This window comes from Anguilla anguilla, chromosome 18, assembly GCF_013347855.1.
Source record: "Anguilla anguilla isolate fAngAng1 chromosome 18, fAngAng1.pri, whole genome shotgun sequence".
Classification (NCBI taxonomy): Eukaryota; Metazoa; Chordata; class Actinopteri; order Anguilliformes; family Anguillidae; genus Anguilla; species Anguilla anguilla.
In genome coordinates, this window is record NC_049218.1 from 31,500,897 (window position 1) to 31,510,893 (window position 9,997).

General features: G+C 41.7%; 1 long non-coding RNA gene across 1 annotated transcript; it reads right to left on the reverse strand.

Moving 5' to 3' along the window:
- Positions 1–5,373: 5,373 nt before the first annotated feature.
- LOC118218233 lies at positions 5,374–9,768 on the reverse strand. The gene is made up of 2 exons (XR_004763386.1): positions 9,476–9,768; positions 5,374–5,798 (listed from the first exon to the last, which is right to left on the reverse strand). It is a non-coding gene; the product is annotated as an uncharacterized LOC118218233 (long non-coding RNA).
- Between the last annotated feature and the right edge of the window lie 229 nt (positions 9,769–9,997).

The window sequence follows — 9,997 nt, forward strand, 5'->3', positions numbered from 1 at the left end:
GTTTGCAGTGTGGGCAAACAAATTAGTAGTGTTCAACTTTAGTGGGGAGACTCATATGGAATGCTATTGGTTGCAAATGAGATTTGGTTTGATTTGGATTTAATTTGGTTATTGCTAGTATTTTTGTATTTTTTTGGTGCTGGTGATGAGGGAGAGTTTTGGTCATCCGGTTGTACTGGCAAGGACATTATCAGCTGTGATCTTCAGCTGGAGTTTGAGTACAGTGTGTGCGTATACGGGGCAGAGAAGGTTAAGTAGGGAGGGTGGTTTAGATACCATCAGAGCTACGTGAACCCCCACGCTAGGAAGTAGAAGCACTTATCGCTGTTTGTTGTTTTGATGTATTTTTCTTTTGCTGTATTTGTTGTAAGTTTTTTATTTTAGTTTGTTATTTTTGGTGCGTCGAACGCGAGGGCGCCGCTGGGCAGTTGCCTGGTGGAAGAGTTGCATGTGGGCGCACTGAAGACTAGCATTGAGTGGTTAGTCAGGGGGAAATTTGAGTTAGATGCGGGGCAGCTCTCTTGTAAGCGGTAGTTACTTCTCTGTTTCGTGTGCGTGTGCAGGTACTCACTACTCAGGGCTGGGGAGTTATTGCTGGTATGAGTTTGTAATTGAATAGGAGGTTCCAGATTTCCAGTTTGATCTGTATTTGTTATATTGAAAGTTAAGTATGGATGTTGTGGATGAGTTTTTGGCAACTCCGTCACATGAATTGTTTGCACAGTTGACAAAAGAACAGTTATGGAAAGTTGTTGAGTATCATGATATTGGGCTTGAGTTGGTGAAGTCACGAGCAAAGAAACAGAAAATGAAAGATGCATTACGGGTTGAACTGATAGAGAAGGGCATACTGCATGGTGAAGTTTCTTTTATTAAGCCAGCAGAACAGTCAAGTGCGGCACCCTATGGATTAGCCTCTGGGTCTTGTAGTGTCCCTGGTCTGACATTTGATCAACAGAATGAAATATTAGAATTGCAGCAGAGACAGCAGAGGGAGTTATTTGGGGATTTTCGAGTTAAAATCCCCGTTAATAAATAGTGATCAGTAAAAAAAAAACGGTGAGGCGCTCGCTGCTACACCATTAAAATCCCTCCAAAAAATAAAATCAGTGCGTGACGCTCTGACGCCATCGGGCTGACCCACGTAGAACCTGGACCGGAATTTCCGGATTTCCATAAATCCTTGAGTTTAAAATCCTTTAAAAGAGAATTTTAAACCAATGACATTTTATCAAGTCTAAAATCACTACCAAATCCCCTGCGTCCCTCTTTCTAAAACACAATGAAAATCTTCAACTAATAACAGTGGAACCCTCCCCAGCAGGTGTGGAGATAACCCATGCAGCAACTCAAATCTGTCCTGCTTTAAAGCTGGGGCATATACATTTACTGTGCGAAATGCAATGCCTCCATAATTTCAGGAAACAACTACAACCCTACCTGGCTTCACCACTGTGACCCACCACCTTCACCAGCGAATTCCGGATTAAAATGGCCACTCCATCCGCTCTGTTCTCATCTGAGATGCTCCAGATGGATGGTCCGTGCAGCCACCTCCGCTCCCACTCCCCATAAGAGGAGCGGAACGGCAGGCCGCACTCCAGCAGGAAGATGACGTCCGCCTTCACCTCCTTCAGATGCGCCGTCACCAGCACACTGTGGACGTTGAGGGCCGCCACGGACAAGGTGGCCTCCATTTTTTATTTTTTATTTAAGAGAGACACACGGGAAACACTGTGCATTAGTTACATTTGGGCAGTCGCGTCTCAATGTTGGCCTCTTCCACTGTTTCGTTATAAAGTCTCACAATTACCGTTTTAACTGTATCATCCGTCAACTTTTCAACGTTAAACATTGCCAACTTCTCACTTACCTTCTCCAGCTTGTTCCAGAAGGAAGCCAACAAGGGAGCACTTCGAAAACTCACATCGAATCCCTTCAGCTGGGGCAGATTAACGATACAATTGATCTCAACTGGGGTAAACCCCAGGAGATCCCTCAAGATCTTCCTGAGGAAGTCCAGGCGAGACAGCTCAAATAGTCTCCCATCCTTCTCCCGGAACAGGAAACTCACGCAGAAATGCCTCTGGGAGCCAACCCTGGCAGCCGACATCCTGAGGATTTCTGCAAGAACACTTGAAAAAAAAACAAAAGAAAAGCAGGTTAGTTAATACAATTTGGGTGCCCCGAAGGGCCTTACCCCCGTTACCTGACGTTCAATAACCCCTTCTCCTGAAACTCAAAAACACCTGCAGAGACTAAAATTAGAAACAATAATTAAATTAGCACAACAGTCCTAGGTTTTAAATCAGTAACAACTACCAATTTAGACTGCCTATCTTAGCCAAAAGGCCGAGAAGCGATGGTCTGAGAATTGGCCACAGCTGGCTGCTGCTGCCCAGGGGGCTGAGTTCAATTTATTCCGCCGTCCTTTTGTAAGTAGAAAAATAAATGCAGGCATGTCTTCGTTTCAAAATAGGTAGTTTTAATGTAGCAAAGGAACTAGTGGGTCTGTTACCCAAGTACAGATAAACAAAAAGAACCAACAAATGACGGAGACAGTGAATACTTATACCCTGTTCCTTCAAGGAAACAAAGGGCCAAATGGTTATCTTACACATCACAGGGAAGAGGGGGAGGTAATCAGACATTGGGGGGGAAGAAACAAGGTGTGGGGGAGTTGGACTGAAGTGTAGGAGTTGGAGGATATCACACAATGGTACTGCATATCAAAGGGAGACAATTTGACTGGGCAAGGGGGTAAAAGGTCAATTTAATTGGGTGTGGTGGTAAACAATCAATGTTATCTGCAACTGGCCCACTACAATGTGAGACACCTCAGAGGGGTGAACTGTGGCTCCCATGTTTTCCAACATTCCCTACTTTTTTATTTTTTATAAGAATGTCTTCTATATTCAAAGGTATATGTAAAGCAAAGAATATAAAGCAAAAACAAAAAATAAAATATAAAAATTAAAACAAAACAACACAAATTATTCAGGGGTTATTTCTGAGCCATCCCACAGTTTCATTTCTATCAATGACTTTCTCCAACTGTTTTTTTCTGTTTATGCCAGCAATAACACTGTGTTTGATCATTGAGGATACAAATTACTAGTAGACCTACAATTGCCAGGAATATCCAGTTCCAAAAATGTGTTTTCATCAGAGCATCCTTGTCGCTTCAGGACTGTGGCCTCTGCCTGGGCCAAGCTCACCTCCATTTTTGTTTTGAGTAGTGTTGAATCACTCTCCATTAGAGCTTTCTTCACCTGAGCATGAATACCTGCAAACACATTTGACTGAGGAACCAGGTAGGCATCATCCCACGTGGCCAAGCTGTTGGACTCACTGGCATCAGTAGTCGGTAAACGAATGTTCCCCATCTGAACAGTGTATGCTGGTGTAAACCAGAAACCAGGGGGTGATTAACACCTTAAGCCGCGTTTCCACCGCAGGAACTATACCCCGGAACTAGGAACCTTTTGAGGAACTCAGTGCGTTTCCACCGCAGGAACTAGGGTCTAAATTTAGTTCTGGGGGCTTTGTTTTACCCCCCAAAACGTTCCTGCTCGGGGGGTAGTACTTTCCGAAAGTACAGGAACCTTTTGGGTGGAGCTTGTAGCGCTGAACATTTCTGATTGGTCGAGTAGCCTACTCGCAGCATTTGTGTTGTATTTATTTTCCGCCATTACCCGCCATGTTTGAAAATATGCAGCGGCAAACCAATTTATTTTCATAATAACTTCAAATCAAACTTGTATGTTATGCGGCGCAGTAGCCTAGTTTTGGTTATAGCCTGTCAACGTCTTGGAATTATAACGTGTGCTCTTCTGTTCTTTTCTTGCTTTAGTATTCGTTTTATAAAATTTTTTAATAAAAAACATTCGTGCTGGGACAACATTTACGTACCAAAACATTCAAACGGATTAATTCGGTTGCTGAATATTTTCTTCCGGATTTTCTTTGTTAGCCCGTTGTAATTGACTCAAAACGTTTGATACAGTTATGTGAAGTAGGCTATGCGGTAGTTCTGCGTAATTCACATTGGTGATACATTAAAAGCAAACTGGAAATCACCTTCCGCACTTTTTGTCAGGGTAAAATAACAGGTTAATTCTAGTAATCGTCCCTTTAGCTTTTTCAGACTGCCGTAATTTTACTCTGCCATTCTTCAATTCCACAAAAAGACCAGGAAGACTATGGACTAATTTATGGTGCATGGTTCGCATCTGGAGGGCACACTTCGCTGCTCGGCTAGCAGTAACTTCGAAGGAAAGCAAACGGTGGCTGTACCACTACTAATTTAAATTTTCACGCAAGTCCGAGTTTTCGTTCTATTCTTGTAATTTTGCGATTAGCCTATATGGAATTGATGATGAGAAAGTAATTGTTTACAACGTGTGCATGTTTTCTGCTGTTGTTGCCAGTATAAATGTGAATGCATTCTGTCGCTTCGGATGTCAAGACATGAAAGCGAATGTTCGCATAAAAACATAATGAATGTGTTTGAGAGGATATATAAAACAGTTACAATCTGACTATTGGCCTGTTATTTCCTATTTGTTGCATAACAACGGTCCAAGTTCAACTACTAACGACGGTTTTGCTTGACAACGGTAAAATATGCCCAAACGGCTGCAGAAGAATATTTCAATTCCAGGTGATTAAATCGATTTTTTTTTTAAATACAAAAGTAACCATATATAATCATTGTTGGTAACCCGTTGTATATAAGTGGAATAAACCCCTCCGGGCTGTCCCGGTTATTAGAAAATAATGTAGGCTACTTCGGTGGTAGTATGGGGTTACAGAAGAAATCATAGGACAGATGGACCGACGACAACGTCGCTTTTTCATACGTCAGTGGGCTAATTTGCCTAATCTTCGCGGGACTTTAGACCGCGGTGGAAACGCAGACAACCATGGGCTGAAGGAACCTTTTAGTTCCTTGAAAAGTAGTTCCTGGGACTTTTGGTGGAAACGCGGCTTCTGTGGACAGTTCATTATAGTTAATAGATACAATTGCATAACATGTATGAGTGTAATAATCTGTTGATTCAGACATTCCCTTACCAGTTCAAACCTTAACAATAGTAAACAATACTGATCAAACACGACAATGACATTAGCTCAATCATAAACAGCATGCATGAATACCATATTTACATCATATTATAAAACCCCATTTTTTTTTTTTTCTCTCTCCTGGTCCAAAAATGATGCCTTCTCTAGGAATAGGGTTCAGTGGAGGACATTTGCTTCAGTCCAACTGCTTGAGTCTTCCCATTCCTTTAGAGGTTGGCATTGTCTATTCTCAAATGTAACTTCATACATATATGTATTATTATTATTATTATTATTATTTATTTATTTTTTTTAACCGTATAAATTTAGATGCATCATTGTTAGACCAGGGTAATATGTAGATTCATGCTCCATGGCCCATCTCCCCTGGTTATCCTGTCCCTCATCCCAACTAGTTATTGTGTTATCATAATGTGTCCAATTACGTGCTTTTACTGTCATAATGAATTAGTGTATTCTTGGAAACTTTCTTCCACTCTCAATCATATGTGATCTATATGGAGATTTGCTTGACACATTCCATGTGTCCTCTGTTGTCAATGCTTCATTGTCTTTCCACCTGTCTGATGTTCATTTGGTGAATCCAACTGCAACTGCTTGTATCGTCCTTGACACATTGTGTGTCGTTTATGAATATGACAGGAACATCCCACTTAGTACTGACCCCCAGTTCCAGAATACCGGGAGCCTCGTCCTCATCTCAATTAGTTCTGTAAGGGAGAGAAAGACCAAGTGTGAGTGTATATCCTTATGCAGTTTTAATCATTTTTCACATTGACATTGGTATCAAGTTCAGCTTTGTTGTATAATCTCCATTGGTCCCAACGATACCAGAAATATTGTATTGCCCTACCCCGTTTTTGTATCACCAATTTCAAATTTGTTTCACCAGGTTTGTTTATAACTTCATATGAACCTTCTCTGTTTGCTTCCCAGCCTCCCCCTTTTAAATTTTTATTATTATTATTTTTTTAAGCATCCCCGATTTGGAAAGTCACTCTGTATGTGGGGTTGGACCGTGAAAGGGATTCTCAGAGCCTTTCTGGCTGCTCTGCTCAGCATGTGCCTTAATCATAGACAATGTCTGTGTATGTAAAGCCGCGTTTCCACCAAAATTACCCGGAACTTTCAGTCCCAGGAACTACTTTACCAGGAACTAAAAGGTTCCTTCAGCCAATGGTTGTCTGCGTTTCCACCGGGGTCTAAAGTACCGCGAAGATTAGGCAAATTAGCCCACTGACGTTGTCGTCGGTCCATCTGTCATATGATTTCTTCTGTAACCCCATACTACCACCGAAGTAGCCTACATTATTTTCCAATAACCGGGACAGCCCGGAGGGGTTTATTCCACTTATATACAACGGGTTACCAACAATGACTATATATGGTTACTTTTGTATTTATTGATTTTCATATATCCTCTCAAACACATTCATTAGCACCAGAAAACATGCACACGTTGTAAACAATTTGCTGTTTTATTACTTTCTCGTCGTCAATTCCATAGAGGCTAATTGCAAAATGACAAGAATAGAACGAAAACTCGGACTTGCGTGAAAATGTAAATTAGTAGTGGTACAGCCACCGTTTGCTTTCCTTCGAAGTTACTGCTAGCCGAGCAGCGAAGTGTGCCCTCCAGATGCGAACCATGCACCATAAATGAGTCCATAGTCTTCCTGGTTTTTTCGTGGAATTGAAAAATGGCAGTAAAATTGAGTAAAATTACGGCAGTCTGAAAAAGCTAAAGCGAAGATTACTAGAATTAACCTGTTATTTTACCCGGATAAAAAGTGCGGAAGGTGATTTCCAGTTTGCTTGTACTGTATCACCAATGTTAATTATGCAGAACTACCGCATACCTCACATAACTGTATCAAACGTTTTGAGTCAATTACAACGGGCTAACAAAGAAAATCCGGAAGAAAATATTCAGCAACCGAATTAATTCGTTTGAATGTTTTGGTAGCCTACGTAATATGCTGTCCCAGCACGAATGCTTAGCATTTTATAAAACGAATACTAAAGCAAGAAAAGAACAGAAGAGCACACCTTATAATTCCAAGACGTTGACAGGCTATAACCAAAAGTAGGCTACTGCGCCGCATAACATACAAGTTTGATTTGAAGTTATAATGAAAATAAATTGGTTTGCCGCTGCATATTTTCAAACATGGCGGGTAATGGCGGAAAATAAATACAACACAAATGCTACGAGTACTCGACCAATCAGAAATGTTCAGCGCTGCAAGCTCCACCCAAAAGGTTCCTGTACTTTCGGAAAGTACTACCCCCCGAGCAGGAACGTTTTGGGGGGTAAAACAAAGCCCCCAGAACTAAATTTAGACCCTAGTTCCTGCGGTGGAAACGCACTGAGTTCCTCAAAAGGTTCCTAGTTCCGGGGTATAGTTCCTGCGGTGGAAACGCGGCTTAAGAGTGCCTTCAATCTCGGGCTGTTCTGTCTGAGGCTGCTGTGCACGCAGCTGTTTTGGCCCTTTTCCTTCCATCCCTCCTCCTTTTGACCAGCACTGTCGCTTGGAATGGCCAATGCGCTTGCAATTGGCACACACACGGGGGCTTCTACACTCATTCTGAATGTGGCCTGGCTTCCCACAGTTAAAACAATGAAATTTGGCCTGGCCCTTATTAGATGCTAGCACAGCAACCCTTTTTCTAGAGCTCTGTTTAGGGCTCAGTGAAGTGAGTTGCGACTCATTCCACACAGTTAAACAGTCTTGGATATCCCTGCCTATGTGCTGTCTGACTGGCTGTGCACCCAGTTCTCTATTCATTTGTAACAATAAATGTTGGCAAGTAGGAGAGACGAGATCTTTGTATTTATTAATTACCAAACTCCAGAACATTAGATCGTCACCTGTCAGTAGTGCTCTGTTCCCTCCAGCTATGTTTCGATTGTACACAATTACGAATGTTCTAAGAAAATCAGTGGGATGCTGCCCTTTCTTAGGTACAAACTCAAGAATTTTATTCATGTCAGCATGTTAGCCTTAACCTCGCATCATGATTGGGGAAAACAACAGGGTTTCCCTGACCCTGTATGAATTCTAACGGAATAGTAACCGATGTAGGGAGCACAGATTGCAATAATTTACAACAGTCCTTGTCAGTTAGCGAGTGTATTCGCTGCAGCGTTTGCACCTTTTCAACAACCGCGGTCGGGTCACTAACTCCGTCCCATGTGGGAAGTTGTTGTTGCAGTGTAGTCAACTCTGAAAGTGTAAGATTGCGATCCACCTGTTGATCCGCATATTCATATATGATAGCCCCATTGACAGGATTTTGTGTTCCGCTTGTACAAACTCTGCGTGTTATTATTGGTGCGATTTTAGTGTTTTTTGTCCCGACTGATTTAGTTGCTTTTTGTGATGTAGAACTTCTAGAAACCAACCTTCGGCAATTAGAAAGAAGTGAATTGGTATTAGATGCATTACATTCTGTCCCCCCAGTAGGCCTATGAAACCCCGGCTCCTCATCTAAAATTTCATTATCACTTCTTTCATCATCCACATCTAACAAAGGAGCTGTTTGCCAGTTTGTCTGTCTGACTTTCCATTCGTCATCATCAGAACTGTATACTGACTCACTCTGCTCCTCTAATGTCCTTAAAATCACTGCCACTCGCCATTTCATTATGGTATTTGCAAGTTTTTGCTTTGCCATTTTTTCTTTCAGCAGCCTGAACTTTTGTACTATGGCCCTATCCTTGTTTTCTCCAGACACTTTAGATACGTCTTTAAATGCTATCTGCATGTCCCGTAGCGGTTCCTGCGTTTTAGCCAATGCTGCCGCAGTAGTAGGCCTACTCAGTATCTCCCTTGTCTGACAAATTTCCTTACTAAATTCTAAGTGTGCTGTGGCCTGTGCCATGCGTTCTGCAACAGATTCCTCCAACGCCCTTGCATTTATTTCCAGTTTGTTCTTCAAACTTTCAATTTCACATCGCAATTTAGGAATCTGTGCAACTTTATCTTTCAGTAACTTAATTGTTTGGACCATAGCCATCACGCAGTTAGCCTGTCTCCTTTTCTTATTTTTCTCATTTTCATTGCGCTCTTCACAAGCAGTCTGAAGATATTCAACTACATCCACTTCCTGTGGTACGTTATAAGAATCCTCCTTACAATGTTTGGCCAACCACCTAGCGGCCCACGATTTCCAACCATTCACTGCCATTCCTAAACTCCTGTACAATGGACAAACAAACTTTTGGTACTTGAAATTGTCCAAGGTCTGTGTAACTTTATACAAGCCCCTACCTAGAACACTGTACACATGTACAATCAATTCTGGCCACTTGTATTTTAAAACATTACACAATTTTCGTAACTATTCCTCTACAATATTACATACATAAATGTTTCATACTCACAAATGTACGTGGTCTGTTCCGTGCCTTCAAGTCCGTTTTTCCTTCAGCGTTGGCAAATTGCTTCCAAAACAGTCCTCCTCTTGCTGTAATCCTTTCTTGAATTTGGCGTCAACGTAAAAAAGAAAGTCTCTTCTGTAGGCCAGTGTCACACGCGAATGTCAGCCTCCCCAGTTTTTTTTTTTTTTTTTGAAAAATGCAACAAGAACGACGGATTTGGGCTGGCTCGCCAATAATGTGGTATTTTTAAGAGTTCAATTTATTCCGCCGTACTTTTGTAAGTAGAAAAATAAATGCAGGCATTTTGTTTCAAAATAGGTAGTTTTAATGTAGCAAAGGAACTAGTGGGTCTGTTACCCAAGTACAGATAAACAAAAAGAACCAACAAATGACGGAGACAGTGAATACTTATACCCTGTTCCTTCAAGGAAACAAAGGGCCAAATGGTTATCTTACACATCACAGGGAAGAGGGGGAGGTAATCAGACATTGGGGGGGAAGAAACAAGGTGTGGGGGAGTTGGAC